This window comes from Mauremys reevesii, linkage group 9 (assembly GCF_016161935.1).
Source record: "Mauremys reevesii isolate NIE-2019 linkage group 9, ASM1616193v1, whole genome shotgun sequence".
NCBI lineage: Eukaryota > Metazoa > Chordata > Testudines > Geoemydidae > Mauremys > Mauremys reevesii.
Window position 1 is genome coordinate 81,300,296 of NC_052631.1, and position 15,429 is coordinate 81,315,724.

Here is a 15,429-nt window from a genome sequence, read left to right on the forward strand (position 1 = left end):
CCGTCATAGCCTTAGAAATTCTTTCAAATACTTTTTCATTTCGTCTTTTGGAACGCAGTTCTGTTAGCACTGAATCCTCTCCCCATATAGCGATCAGATCCATTACCTCCCGAGCGGTCCATGCTGGGGCTCTTTTTCGATTCTCAGGAGACAGCATTGTTAACTGTGCTGATGAGCTGTGCGTGGTCACCTGTGATGATGAGCTCTCCACGCTGTCGAAGCAGGAAATGAATTTCAAAAGTTCGCGGGGCTTTTCCTGTCTACCTGGCCAGTGCATCCGAGTTGAGAATGCTGTCCAGAGCGGTCAGTGGTGCACTGTGGGATAGCTCCCGGAGGCCAATACCGTCGATTGCGGCCACACTAACCCTATTCCGATATGTTAATACCGATATTAGCGCTACTCCTCTCGTCGGGCAGGAGTACAGAAACCGATTTAAAGAGCCATTAAAATCGATATAAGGTGCCTCCTAGTGTGGACGGTTGTGGCGTTAAATCGGTTTTACGCTCGTAAAACCGATTTAAACGCCTAGTGTAGACCAGGCCTCAGTGCCAATTAGCTGTCTGCGGGGAGGAAAGAGGTGGAGCTGCTACGAGGCCATGAGGGGACACATTGGCCAGTGAGTTAGCTCCATTACAGTTCTTTCTAACCATCCCTAATGTGTGTCCCTTAAATCACTCCTTTGGCTGGCTGGCAAATGCCAGCATATCAAGGGTTAAAACAGAAAAGGTTGCTTAGCTGAATGCTATCATCTCCCCCTCCCCCCCACACACCCATCATTCTGAAGCGAGGATAAAAGAATTCCTTACACGATGGGACATGGGATGGGGTCTAGGCAGGAGCCCTGTGTGGCAGAGCCACCCTTCCTCCACCACAATCATTCCCCAGGCCACACCAAGCATCAGGCCAGTGGATGCAGAGAGACACACAAATGCTCCTCTGTTCCTAAGCCCAGAGCATCATCTTGGCTGCATCCTGTACGAATCCCCTGACTCTGGGCCAGCTGTATTTTTTTCTCTCTGTCTCTCTCTGTGCCAAAGCAAATTGAGTTCTGACACCTTCCTTTATGTTTTCATCCTTTAAAGGGTGGAAGGCTGAAAGCTCAGCTTTGCAATATTCCCTGGCACACTTTCTTCCCCCGCCCCCACCGCTGAGCCAATACGGCAATTACTTAGGCTCCTACAGTACGTTGAGCTGCTCTATTCAGCCAGAGTCATTTGGCTGCCAGCTTCCCCACCCAGCAATAAAATAGGCTCTTCCAGACAGCATTAGGGGCATGGATTATTAGTTCTTCAGGGCTTGCAGGCAAAGAGGGTTGTATGATTGTATGTGTGTGTATGCATCCAGGCAAATATGCATGTGTATGTTTGCTCACTTGTGGGGGTACTTGCAGTGTGGGCTGGTGGACAGGATACTGGACTAGGACTCGGGAGACCTGGAATCTATTCCTGACTCTGCCACCGGCCTGCTGGATGACCTTGGCAAGTCATTTCACCACTCTGTGCCTCAGTTTTCCCCATTTGTAAAATGGAGCTAATGATACCGACTTTCTTTTTAAAGCACTTTGAGATCTACAGATAAAAAGTACTATATTAAAATGAGGTGTTATCAATTAATTTCAATTGCTTATAATTTACTTTTCTGAGAGACTCCAATGCCCCCCAGGAGCACAAAGGACCTCTAAGGAGAATCCATTAATCACAGTGAACTGGCGCAAGAATCAAATCAATCTTCCTCTTTGCTTTTAAGTAATTCTGATCCCCCCCCCACATGCTTCCTTGTTTGTTTATTCTTCTTAAATGTTGGGATGCTTGGATCTGGGGTTTGGGTTCAGGCACATCCCTGCAGCATTAATTCAGTCATTCTCCCAATCAGGTCGGTAAGGGCTGCAGCATACAGCAACACTACACAACAATGTACTCCTGAAAGTGAAGAATTATTCTGAATTCAGTTGAAACTGCAGGGGAAATTTTAGGTAGACCAACTGTATCTACCTGAGTTGGTGAGACCTCATTTCTTGCAAAAAGTTACACAAGATCTGTAATGGTCACGTGGTCCTGGTTCCATATAGCCAAATGACAAGGGTTAGTGTGGTGTGCTGTAACAAATGCCTGCAAGCAGAGGGGCTTTTTGCCTTCGTGCCACTAGGACCTGTTAGAACTTGGCCTCTTTTCATGCACCAACTAATGACCGTTACAATATTGCTCCTTTGCATGCCAGCCCAGGTGCCACTTCACCCTTCCCTTCCACCCCACCCTTCTCCTGTAATGGGATCTCGTACAATTCAAAGGTCTAAAAGAATCCAAAGGATGCTTTTGATTCCTACTGTAATTAGCCTCTGTTTCACCAGGGAAATTGTTTGGCACGTGTGAAATGATTTTCTGAGTGGCTCTCATGCCAAGAGCTCTCCAGTCACAGCTTGGAATTAAATTGCAGGCTGCTTAGTGTAAGAGGATCAGGAAGCCCAGCCCAGTTCCGAATCTAAAAAAACCCAGCCACCATGTCACATACCTCGAATGTTGAGACATTTCCTGATGCCCCCCTGATATTTAACGCATTGTCTCAGTGTTTCCTTTGCTGGAACATGAATCAGGGGGTAGGGAAGCTCATGCGCAAGGAGAAGGAATTTACAGAATCCCACCACTCACTGCCATATGCATCTCAAGTGAACTCTGACTTTACTTCAAATGAAAAAGGGGGTCATGCATTACCCACAGATTGTGTTTTCCAAGTATTAGTGGAGCAGCATTTCCTGTCCCTCACTCAATACACAGATTTGTCACACACTTTAACTGCCATAGGAACCACTATGATAAGCATGCTCAGGCCGGACCACAGAAGTTCTCCCAGAAGCTGGAGTAACATGTCTTTCAGAACGATAGCTAATCTTGTTTTAAAGACTTCAAGCAAGGGTGAGTCCACCACCAACCCTGCTTAACTGTTCCAATGGTAAATTACCCATCGCAGCTAGGAAATTGCACCTTATTTCAATGTTGAATTTGTCTAACTTTAACCTCCAGTCATTGGATCTTATGTCTTTGTCTGCAAGGTTGAAAAAACCCTTCTCTTCTCTCCCCGCCCCCCAGCTCTCAGCTGTCTCTTCCATCTGTAAGCATCTACACACAGTGATCACATCACCTCTCAACCTTCTCTTCGACAAGCTGAATAGATTGAGCTCCTTAAGCCTCACATCAAAGAGTTGTTCTCCATCTCTGGATCATTTCTGTGGCCCTCCTTTGAGCTGTCTCCAGTATTTCCTCATCCTTTTTGAAGTGCAAACACCAAAACTGAACGCAGTATTCTAGTAAAAGCAGCAAAGAATCCTGTGGCACCTTATAGACTAACAGACATTTTGCAGCATGAGCTTTCGTGGGTGAATACCCACTTCGTCTAGTAGTAGTCTTACCAGTGCTGTGTACAAAGGCAAGATCACTTCTCTACTTCTACTTGACATTCCCCTTTTTATACATCCAAGGTTCACATCAGCCCTTTTAGTCACGGTATTTTACAGAGAGCTCATGCTGAGGCAATTATCTATCTGCTTTCCAAGACAGTCTTCCATCCTGTAGGTATAACCTGCTGTGATGGGGGGGTCTGCCCCACACTGGCAGAGAAAGGCTTAATAGAGCCCTAGGGAGACTGTACGAGAAGCAGCCAATAGGAGAGGGGCTGTGAGGAACAACCAATCAGGGCCCAGCAGGCCCATATAAAAATGCTGCAGGGCAGAGTAGGGTCAGTTGCTGTTGGGAGCTCAAGGAGTGAAGATTGTACAGTATCTCTAGAAGGCTGAGAGACTTATGGCACCTTAGACAGAACTACTGCTGGCAGGGACCCAGGGAGCAAGAGGAGCTCCTGGCTGGCTGCTGGGATTGGATAGTTGCACCCTGAGGATGGGTGAATAAAGTGCCAGGGCTATGGGCAAGTGGGATAGAGAGACATAGCAGCAGTGAGAGGAATTTGAGGTGCAGCAGGAGGCTGTGATCCACAGGGTCCCTGGGTGGGCTGGGACCCAGAGTAGTAGGCAGGCCAGGGTCCCCCCTCACTCTCCACTGGGGAAGTGGCAGGACAATTGACTGCAGTCACCACTGGGGAAGTGGCTGGACTATTGAGGAGCTATTCCTCCCCTGGAATGGGGGGAACACAGACAGTGACATGGCTGGAGGACTGAGCCACGGAAAGGATGCTGCGGTTCCTGCAGCCGGCCTGTGGAGAAGCAGTGACGGTGTGCAGACCAGGGATGGCGGCGTCAACCTTGAGCTAATTCCCAGAGAAACCTGGAGGAAGAGCCAATCTGGTGGTGGATGACATGCTCTGTGACACTTGCATTCTTTGTTCCCAGATGCGTAACCTTGGTCACACATTTTATTGGGCTGTGATCATTTAAACAGGCAATTCAGATCAGTCTGTAACAGCAATGCATCTTCCTTATTATTTATTGCCTCACCAACCTTTGTGTTATCTGTAAGTTTTGCTATCAAAGAGTTTACATCATAGTCTAATTGTTGATAAAAATATTAAATAGCACTGGACTAAAAACCAACCCTGGGGAACTTGCTAGTAGCAGCTGCATTCATTGATATCTTGCCATTAACAACTACATTTTGTGATCTCTTAGTGAGCCAGCTTTCAATCCATCTAATGTGTACCCTGTTAATTCCATACAATGCAAACTTTAAATCATGTGGTCCTATGTTAATTGCCTTGGAGAAATCCCAATATACTGTATCAACCAGACCTGTAATCTTTTTTTTTAAACAAAAAAAAGTTTGCATGACAAGATCTACCTTGCATGAAACCATGTTGACCAGCAATACTTATATTTTACCCTTTATTTCTTTTTTGACAGAGCCCTGAATTACCACGCCATTATTTTATCCTGGATTGATGCCAGGCTAACTGGGCTATAGTTTTCTGGGTCACCCCTTTCTAAATATTGAATTACATTGGCAGGCCTCCAGGCCTTTGCCCAGTTTTCCGAGTCTTATTAAAAATGAACATTAGTGGTTCAGAGAGCGCCCCAGCTACTTCCTTTAAAACTCTTGGGTGTAAATCATTCTGGCCCGTTGATTTGAAAATACTTAATTTTAGCAGATGCTGCCACCTCACATCCTCCTCTGTTAACAATGGTGAACTTTCTAATCCTTCTACAGTATCCTATGGGATGGAGACATCCTCCTGCTTTGTTCCAAATGCAGAACAGAAATATCTATTGAAGATTTCTGTCCACATTCTGAAGCAAAGGCTCAAAACCAGACTCCCCTTAGATCTGAATGCCAGCTCCCCTATGTAGGTATGGGGAAAGACTCCTATGACTCTACAGTCTGCAGGTAGGCATGCATGTGTCTAAGCCAGGGGAATGGGATCTGGGTCAGAACTCTGCTCAGGTTCAGGGATGTTCAGCTCCAAGCTTCCAGATGAGACCCATTAGGGAGATACTCTGTAACCACAAACTTAAGAACGAGGGCCAAACATCCTCCCCAAGTGCAGGTTGTCTCAATCCAGGGTGCCATTTTCAGCCATCTCCATCTAAATTCAACTATGAGCTCTTCAGAGCAGGGTCTGCCTCTCCCTAGCTGTTTGTAGTGTGTCCAGCACAACAGGCACTGGTTATTACCACAGTAGAAAAAAAACATCATCTCTATATTGTGAGTGTCTCTTGTTCCTCCCCAACTCCCTCAGTCACTTTTTATGCTTATCCAGATCAGGCTGAGTTCTGTGGCAACTCCAAGTACATGAAATTTCAATTTTAATTTCCCATTTTTATTCAATTACTTGATTTGGGGAATGAATAAATAAATAAACCAGTTCCTTTTTTACCAAGACTTAGAATGTGGGGTTTTTTTGTTTTGTTTTTCCTCTTGAAAACAAATTGCCCATATTCTGCTGTAATCATCTGGAGAAGGCACAGAAGCATCTGTCTCTGGCCCACGGTCACTCTAGTCACCGGCAGTGATCAAGTTATTGTTTGGCTGTCCTGTTTCTGTTTGCTGGAAGCCCAGTTACCATTTCTGGCCTCACTGCCCTGTAGTGCAGCTGCAAGTTGCTGGGTGATATTGCTTGGTGAATGGAAATCAGAAAGCCAAGCACTGCAATGCTGTGGGTCCTCAGCAACATGCCTGGGTTAAAGGAGTCCTGAATGAGGAAGGGGAAAGAACAGAACTTGCAAAGATGTTGTGTACTCTAAAGGTGAAGTCATATCAGGATGCATCATTGCAATCTCATTGCATAGTGACATGGCACTGTGGGGTCCTGAGCCATTGAGGCAGTGAGATGCTGCTATACTAAACAATCTAATGGGAGCCTGCATGCCTCTGTATTTGAGGGCCCAATACTATAGCTGTTAAATTGGCTGCTCAGCGTGCAGAACCAACTAGATTATTTTGGGATCCATTTGAAAGCTTTGAGCTATGGCTCATAGTCTCCAGCTGTGCTGCCTCCCGCTCCTGAGAACTATCTGAGAATACCTGGGCCACGTACCAAAATGGAAATGGGAAGAGCTGGGATGGAGAGGCTGGCAGCCCTGAGTTATATGGTTCATTCTTTCCCTGCATACATGCTCTTGGAAGCCACCCTGAGGAGCCTACATGGCTTGGAACAGAATTGCAGTCCTCAGTCCAGCAGCAGGCATCACTGTGATGATTACACAGTGATGGGAGCAAGCTTTGGGCAAGGCCCCACGTACCCTCATGGGAAGCTGGATTTACAATTTGCAGCCAGACCTCCTGAGTTCTCTGGCACTTCAGACTGAGTTCTAATAAATAAAGTAGTTTTTTCACTAAATTAACAATAAACCTGAGTTATATAACCAGTACCCTATTCCTTGTGACTGAATGTGAGACAAAATTCAATTTAGTTTACACTAGACCAAAATTTTCAGCCTTCATTGGTGAGGTGGGGTATAGCAACCCCACACTGAGCCAGCCAGGACTAACGAGCTGTTGTTGGCCCACTCAGCCCTGCCCTACTACACCTGCCCTCACTCTCAGGTAATGAGGGGAAGTTAAAAAGGGAAGAGGAGAACTGTGTAGCTAGGAAAGAGAACAGAGCTCTGGTTTTGTGAGAAATGGACTAGCCTAGAACTTCTGTAGACTGCTAGCGCCCTCTAGAAGAAGGTAGGCCTGGCATGGGACTACTGAGTTTGTTTTCCTCATGGGACACTTCCTTTCTTTGATTCTAAAGAGACTACTGGACAGGCTGTACCAGCTGGGAGAGGCCTGATGAGCCTAATAAGACTTGCAGGGGATCCTCTGCCCAGGGTGTGTGGGGAACTGCCTCAATCAACCCTGTGAACTCTTGTACCCTACTTGAGTTTTCCCTGCTGTCTGTCTTGGACCATGCAGAGTGTGATACAATTGTATTCCAGATTTATTTTATTCACAATGCTTAGCTACACTGTCAAGAGTTCAGGGCAACTCCACCTGTATTCCTTGTCATTGGTCCCTCAAGGGCACCCACTCTAAGCTCCTGGCTCCTTGGTTGCCCTCTCATGTGGGGATAGGCCTCCACTTCTTTCTCTCTCTCTTCCCTCCCCCCTTCTGATTAGGGTTTACCCAGGCTCCATAGTTCCCAGCCTATGCTGGGATATTTCCAGCAAACCAGACTGCCCAAACAAGCTAGTTCCTGCATGCTGCTTTCTCTTTGAGGTCTATGAACAAAGCAACTGCCAGCAGTTAAGTTACCACACAGCCCATTATAAGCAAGGATGCTTATGCTTAAGATACAAGCATTACAGAGAAACTCAAAGTTATTATATGTATCCTAAAGCCTTATGGGGCCTTAATAGGCTGAAGTCCTTCCAACCGTCCCCAGGAAGGATTGGGCACGTGGGAGGCTTAACAAAAGGCCCCATCTCCTTGCTGGATAAGAAAGAAGACCTTGAGTCAGTTTAAACTCCAGCTATTTATACCAAAAGTCCTTTCTTTGGCTGTTGGCCTATGGAGACTCCAGTTTGAACTAGTATATGAGAGTCCCCCCAGGTGGTGGTACAGCCTAATCACCCCCCCCCCCCCACACACACACACACTGTTCTTAGCTCCTGGAGGAGCTGGGTTCACCTTCCCGTATGGAATTGTATACAATCCCTGGCCCACAATAATACACACACCATTCCATTAATACAATGGACCCCAAACATACTTAAATTTAATTCAATAAGGTCTTCTAAGGATATTGGAGGAAACTGCCATATTGAACCATAAACAGAAGTTGTCTGGGGGAAGGTTTTCGCAGGTGGGTAGGGAAGTGGGGCTTTGGGGCCTTACAAAGGCATGGGAGGTTGCTGAGGCATTTGACAGTGGAGAGGGGAAACATCTTTCTCTCTCTGTAGGTCAGAGGTGGCTTGAAACTTGCTGCAGAGCTTGAACCCCTAGTCAATCTCTCCCCCGCACTCCCCCTTGCAACTAACAGCTCTACTACTGCTTGCCTCAAAATCTACCACTGCATTCAGCAATGCCAGATTAACACATTGGCTGGTTAAATAGTTAACAGTGCTGGCACCTATTCTGTCCTCACTAGATTTCAGGTTTAACATGCATTTGAGGTGAAATGGGCACTTCATTTCTCTGTCAAAACCATTCTTCCATCTGCATCAAGATTCAAGGCAGCACTGAAGCCGTTGGCTCTTTGAGTGCGAACGGAATGTATCTTCCCAGTCCCAGGCGATAGAAATGTAAGACCTGATTCTGATACACTTTGCTTAAAAGAGAACTTAAATTTTGCTGAACGGTAAAATCTGCAGCACATTCTATTGTCACAGAATCTCAGAATATAGTGCACAGGTTTCTGGATTTGAGTTCAATGTAGCTCTCTGGCTGGGACTTGTCTACCCAAGACAACTGCATCTGTACCACTTCAGGACTGAATTGAAACTGGCATAGTTACCAATGCAAAAAGCTTTTGTGGACACTCCTGGGGCCCCAATCCTGCGACACTTATGCACGTGCTTCAATTGTCTACCATGACTAGCTCCATTGATTTCAATAGAGCAGCTCACAGCAGTGGAATTAATCACATATTTAAGTGTTTGCAGGATTTTGGCCTTATTTCATATTTAGAGTGGTTTATTTCAGGTTAGCCTTGGGAACAATTAGGCTACAGCCTTAATTATACTGAAATAACCCACTCCTATACTGAAACGTTCACACATCCTCTTGCACTGATCAAACTATATCCGTTAAAAAGCCAATTCAAGCTATACAGGTGCAACTTTCTTATGCAGAGATTTTAGAGGTGCTTCTGGCATTGGGTAGGCCATCATTCTGGTGTTTGCCTGCCTTCTTGAGGAGTTATGAAAAGAGAGTGCAATAGGGTAACAGTTCAAAGCTTTCTTTTCTTGGGATGTGTTGGGCAACTGAAAGGCAGATGTCTCTAGTATAGTAAACGGCAGGTTCAAACCTTGCCTTTCAGCCATAGTCACAACCAATAAATGATTCATAAGATCTCTTCAAAAGGTCAAGGCACGGATTGGGTTCTTGTGGCGAGTGCTGGCTCAAGGCTCTATCCAGGAATGGGCAACACATTCGAGGGCCATATTCTTCTCTGGTGTAACCAGCAAAGTTGTAATGAGCCCTCTGAGTGGTAAAGTCAGTCGAGGGCATGTTGCAAATCTTCTCTGGATGAACCTGCTGCTTCTCTTTTCCACTGCAGGGAAATGATGGATGGTCATCTGGGGCAGATTCTGTTGAAGTTGGAAGCCAGAGGGGGAACAGTGGGTCACAAAGGCTGTGTCTGGGTTATGGGGGCAGAGCAGTGTTTGAAGGCAGTTGGGGAATGCATATTGGGGGTCCCCCAAGGTGCTAGCAGCTGAAGCATTTACAGTGTTTGCTTCTGCCATGGTGCACCTGCTTTGACACTAGAAATTATTCCTAGATGAAATTTGGTGTCCCAGCACTCCTGAACCTCCCAGAAGACCTACAGTTAGAGACAACAGCACAATACTAGGGAGGAATTTGGCCCATCACACTTACCTTTTGAGAACTGTCCAACAACATGCTGAGAAGTTGACTGGGTTCTGATGGGGCAGCTAAGCCAGCAACATGCTGCTTGGGAGAAATAAAAAACACCTATTAATAAACACCTGTCACTTAATACTAAACTTGTTTGGTTTCCAGGACAACTTGCTCGTAACAGTTTGACTGGCAAACAAGTGTTGTGAATCACTGTGATAAAGGGCCTTTGCCAAAACATTTAGACTTTCAACATCTCTAACCATTTTTTGGCTGGTGTGTGTGTGTGTGTGTACACTCCTAACAATGTGATTTAGTATGTAATGCAAAAACTCAGGAGAAAAAAGACTGAGTTAACTTGTAAACACGTGACAGGCATGGGCGTGACCTTTGATTTTAATGAGGTTATGTGATGGAGCAAGGCCGGATGGCTACAGGAAAGTATTGAGGAGCAGGTATGTTAGCTCCAGGCTAAGCAAATCCCTAGTACCATGGGAACCAAAATGGCAGTTGCTCCAGGCTAATCAAGGCACCTGGGGCCAATTAAGAACTTTCTAGAAGGCACCGGAGAGAGCTACATTGATTGGAGCACCTGCAGCCAATCAGGACAGGCTAATCAAGGCACCTGGTATAAAAAGGGGAGCTCACTCCAGTCTAGGGAGGAGGAGCCAGAGGAAAGAAGTGTGCATGAGGAGTGGGGAGCAAGAGACACAAGGAACTAAGAACTGAGAGGGGGTACTACTGGAGGATTGAGGAAAACACCATACAATCAAGCAGCATCAGACACCAGGAGGATCCTGTGGTGAGGATAAAGAAGGTGTTTGAAGGAGGCTATGGGGAAGTAGCCCAGGGAGCTGTAGCAGTCAAGCAGCGGTTACAAGTAGCACTATAGAGACTGCTGCAATTCACAGGGCCCTGGGCTGGAACCCGGAGTAGAGGGTGGGCCCGGGTTCCCCCCTAGCCCTGCTACTCCTAATCAGACATAGGAGTAGTTGATCCAATCTATGGGTTTCATCCAAGGGGAAAACCACTGAGGGGAAGAAATCCGCCAATAAGCGCAGGACCTACTAGAGGAGAGGAGGAACTTTGCCACAGTATAGATTTGTTCCATGCTACACGTTTCAAGTGATCTTCATTAACTGTATTCTTCCTGCGTATCCCCTGCTCTCTTTTAACCTTAGCCATTGCATCTGTGCTGTAAAGTGTTCTGCACCCTTTGGAGCACTAAAACTAAATACGTACATAACACAGCAAATATCCTTGCAACTTTGGGCATGCAGCTCGCTTGCATTTCTTGATTGCATGCAGATTTCAAACTAACTGAGTTGCCTGTAAAGGCCAGGGCGAGCACCACTGAAAATGTGGCCCTTATTTATTGTGGATGTAGAACTTGGCACTGTATCAAATTTTAACAAATCAGAAATGTCACTTGCTATATAAATTACGGTTTTAAAACTATCTACTTCTGATGAAGCTGGTCTCCTGTGTCAGTACTGATCCTCTCATAGGAATTGTTATACTGGATGAAACCAAGGGCCTATCTAGCCTGATAGACCAGGGCAGACACTTGATGGGGAAGTGTCTGGTTCTGTCAAACTTAGCCTGAGATGTAGTGTGGTGCTGCCACAGCATGAGAGCAGTTTTCTAGTGTCATTACTTCTTTTGACTGAAACTGTAGATGGAATAGTGTGTCTCTCCCAGGTTTCACCCTGGTGAGAGAAATGTCAGTTAAAGTCAGAGGAAAGAAACTTGCAGTGGGCAAGCCCGCTCTGAGATACCTGGCAGTCATAGCCCAAAGGGTGGCTAAAAGGGATCTAATCCTCTTTCACCCTGGGCCTCAAATGTGTTTTTTCTTCTTTAAAACAAAACCTATTTAAAAGGACGTCTTAGACATCTAAGACTTGACCTTCCACTGACAAGCAAAAGTCAGTGTCATGTAAATACAATTCCCCCTCTTGTTAACCCACTTTAATTGAAATCAACCCTTCTCTCCTTCAAATTGGTCAGCCAGACAAATATTGACTGGTACATTAAGGTTGTAAAAGAGCCTTAAGTTAGAGAATGGTCTTGCTCCTCAAAGCTCTCTTAAAACCCACTTCTCTCTACACTGATTCTCCTGCTGACTGTACTGCCATGCCACTTGTCATGGTCATTAAGGCTTTCTGAGTCATTAAATACACTGAACTCAGCTAGCTTTATCTGTTCTCCTGTGCATTGTGTGTGTCTGAATTAGACCAAGCTTTGGGGCAGGGGGATGGAGCTTTTAATTTTTTGCCCTGTAAAGTTCTGTGCTTTCTATTAACCATCATCATGGTGGGTCCCATCTTGCAGCCCTTCATGTGCATCATCCCACTGCTTTCAGTGGAACTACTTGGGTGAGTATAGGCTGCAGGGTCTGGCCATAAGGCACCCAAGGAGACTTTTTCCCCCAGTGAATTCCAGGTCTGGGAGGAGCCTTTTAGCCTGGCAGTGCCTTGGCTAGCTTCAGCCTGAAGCTGGGAAAATTCATAAGATTGTGTGAGCTTTGATCATGTGCACAGCATTATATAAAAACATATATAAAACTGGAGTCAATACCACTAAAATCCTGGTGTTTCTCTTACATTCATCTTTTTGATAACATCGCTGTTGGGTGCACTGCTGCAGTTCTATTTGGTTATGTCAATGCCCCCTCACTGAAGTCAGCACAATGACTCACATGAGTAAGAGTTGCAGTATAACACTATTGCTTACGTTCTCAGTCATGCAAAATATGTACCACTTTAACTGGGTGGGAAGGGGAGAGGAATACCAGTACAGGGAGTATATGGCCTGAAAGCTTGCTGAGAACTTCTGCCAACAATTTCAGCCAACCTGCGTAGCATCCAGAAGCAAGTTGACTCTCACATCCATATTGGGCAGCAGTTAACAGACATATAACCCAATGCACTCTGAACCTAAATTAACAAATCTACTAGCTCTGTCAGCAGAGGAAACTGATGTACATATGAGCAGGTCTAACACCTTCTGTCCAGGTAGATGGCAGAGGTGCACAGATAGTCACTGTGGCAACTTGGTGGGGGGGAAGGAAAACCCCTCACCTGAGTCTGCTTTTTATTTGGTTCCTCATACAGCCACTCCGAGTACCCTAGTGGAACCTACTTCAATATTCCCATCCCCTACTAGCTCACATCCATGGAAAAAGAGGTCAAGCTTACATGCTGCATGCCTCTATGGCGTGAACAGAACAAGCTCTTAACAGGTTCAAGGACTAGCTTGGTAAGGCCTCTGCCACACAATGTCAGGATTTGCCATCTAGTCTTGGAAACCGGGGATCAAGCTGCTGACCAATAGACAAAGACCTCATTGTGGCCCTGGAATCATATTCAAAACACACCTGAATTTAAACAAATGTGGAGAGGAATATTTTCCTCCTTACATCTGCTGCAGTAAAGATTTTTTTCATTGTTGTTCAAGAAGAAAATCAGTTGAACAATAAGACCCATGTGTCTGGTGCTGAAGGAAGTCTGGAGCCTAACGTGCCAGAAAAATAGCTTGAGGGCAGTTCATCATCCTTATGACAAGATTGGTAGAGTCAGGGGATCAAACAAATGAACTTGATACTTCAAACTCATCCCATAAAAAATATCAAATCACTTTGCATGTATTAATTGAGCCTAAAAATATCCTCCAGCGAGATAAAGAAGGGTTACTAAAGTGATCATTTCTCCCACTGTAGTGGGATCCACAAGCTATCAAGCAACAATATGTAAGAGTGAAACACCCTACTGTATCTACATGAAAAGGGAGTAGGGCTGTCGATTAATCGCAGTTAACTCATGCGATGAACTCAAAAATTAACTGCAAGGAAAAAAAATTAATCACGCTTAATCACACTGTTAAACAATAGAACACCAATTGAAATGTATTAAATATTTGTGGATGTTTTTCTACATTTTTCAAATATGTTGATTTCTATTACAACACAGAATATAAAGTGTACAGTGCTCACTTTATATTATTTTTTATTACAAATATTTGCACTGTAAAAATTATAAACAAAAGAAATAGTATCTTTCAGTTCACCTCATACAAGTACTGTAGTGCAATCTCTTTATCATGAAAGTGTAACTTGAAAATGTATGTATTTTTATGTAAAAGAATAAATGGACACAAATCGGACATCAGGAATGGTAACATACAAAAGCCTGAAGGTGAACACTTCAATCTCCCTGGATATTCTATAGCAGATTTAAAAGTAGCTATTCTTGAACAAAAAAACTTCAGAAACAGACTTCAAAGAGAAACAGCAGATCTAAAATTCATTTGCAAATTTAACACGATTAATTTGGATTTGAATAGAGACTGGAAGTGGCTGGCTCATTACAAAAGCAGCTTTGCCTCTCCTGGAATTGACACCTCCTCATCTATTATTGGGAGTGGACTACATCCACCCTGATTGAATTGGCCCTGTCAACACTGGTTCTCCATTTGTGAGGTACTCCCTTCTCTTCATGTGTCATTATATAATGCCTGCATCTGTAACTTTCACTCTATGCATCTGAAGTGAGGGTTTTTTTTACCCGCAAAAGCTTATGCCCAAATAAATCTGTTAGTCTTGAAGGTGCCACCGGACTCCTGAGAGATACTTCTGACTGCTTCTTATTTACGTCACCTGGAAGTGAGAACAGGCATTCGTATGGCACTTTTGTAAACAGCGTTGCAAACAGGTTGTTAGGAATCATTAAAAAGGGGATAGAGAATAAGACTGAGAATATATTATTGCCCTTATATAAATCCATGGTATGCCCACATCTCGAATACTGTGTACAGATGTGGTCTCCTCACCTCAAAATGATATACTGGCACTAGAAAAGGTTCAGAAAAGGGCAACTAAAATGATTAGGGGTTTGGAGAGGGTCCCATATGAGGAAAGATTAAAGAGGCTAGGACTCTTCAGCTTGGAAAAGAGGAGACTAAGGGGGGATATGATAGAGGTATATAAAATCATGAGTGGTGTGGAGAAAGTGGATAAGGAAAAGTTATTTACTTATTCCCATAATACAAGAACTAGGGGTCATCAAATGAAATTAATGGGCAGCAGGTTTAAAAGAAATAAGAGGAAGTTCTTCTTCACTCAGCGCACAGTCAACTTGTGGAACTCCTTACCTGAGGAGGTTGTGAAGGCTAGGACTATAACAGCGTTTAAAAGAGAACTGGATAAATTCATGGTGGTTAAGTCCATAAATGGCTCTTAGCCAGGATGGGTAAGGAATGGTGTCCCTAGCCTCTGTTTGCCAGAGGATGGAGATGGATGGCAGGAGAGTGATCACTTGATCATTGCCTGTTAGGTTCACTCCTGTTGGGGCACCTGGCATTGACCACTGTCGGTAGACAGATACTGGGCTAGATGGACCTTTGGTCTGACCCGGTACGGCCGTTCTTATGTTATGTATGTTCTTAAGGTATTTATGTGCCAGATATGCTAAACATTTGTATGTCTCTTCA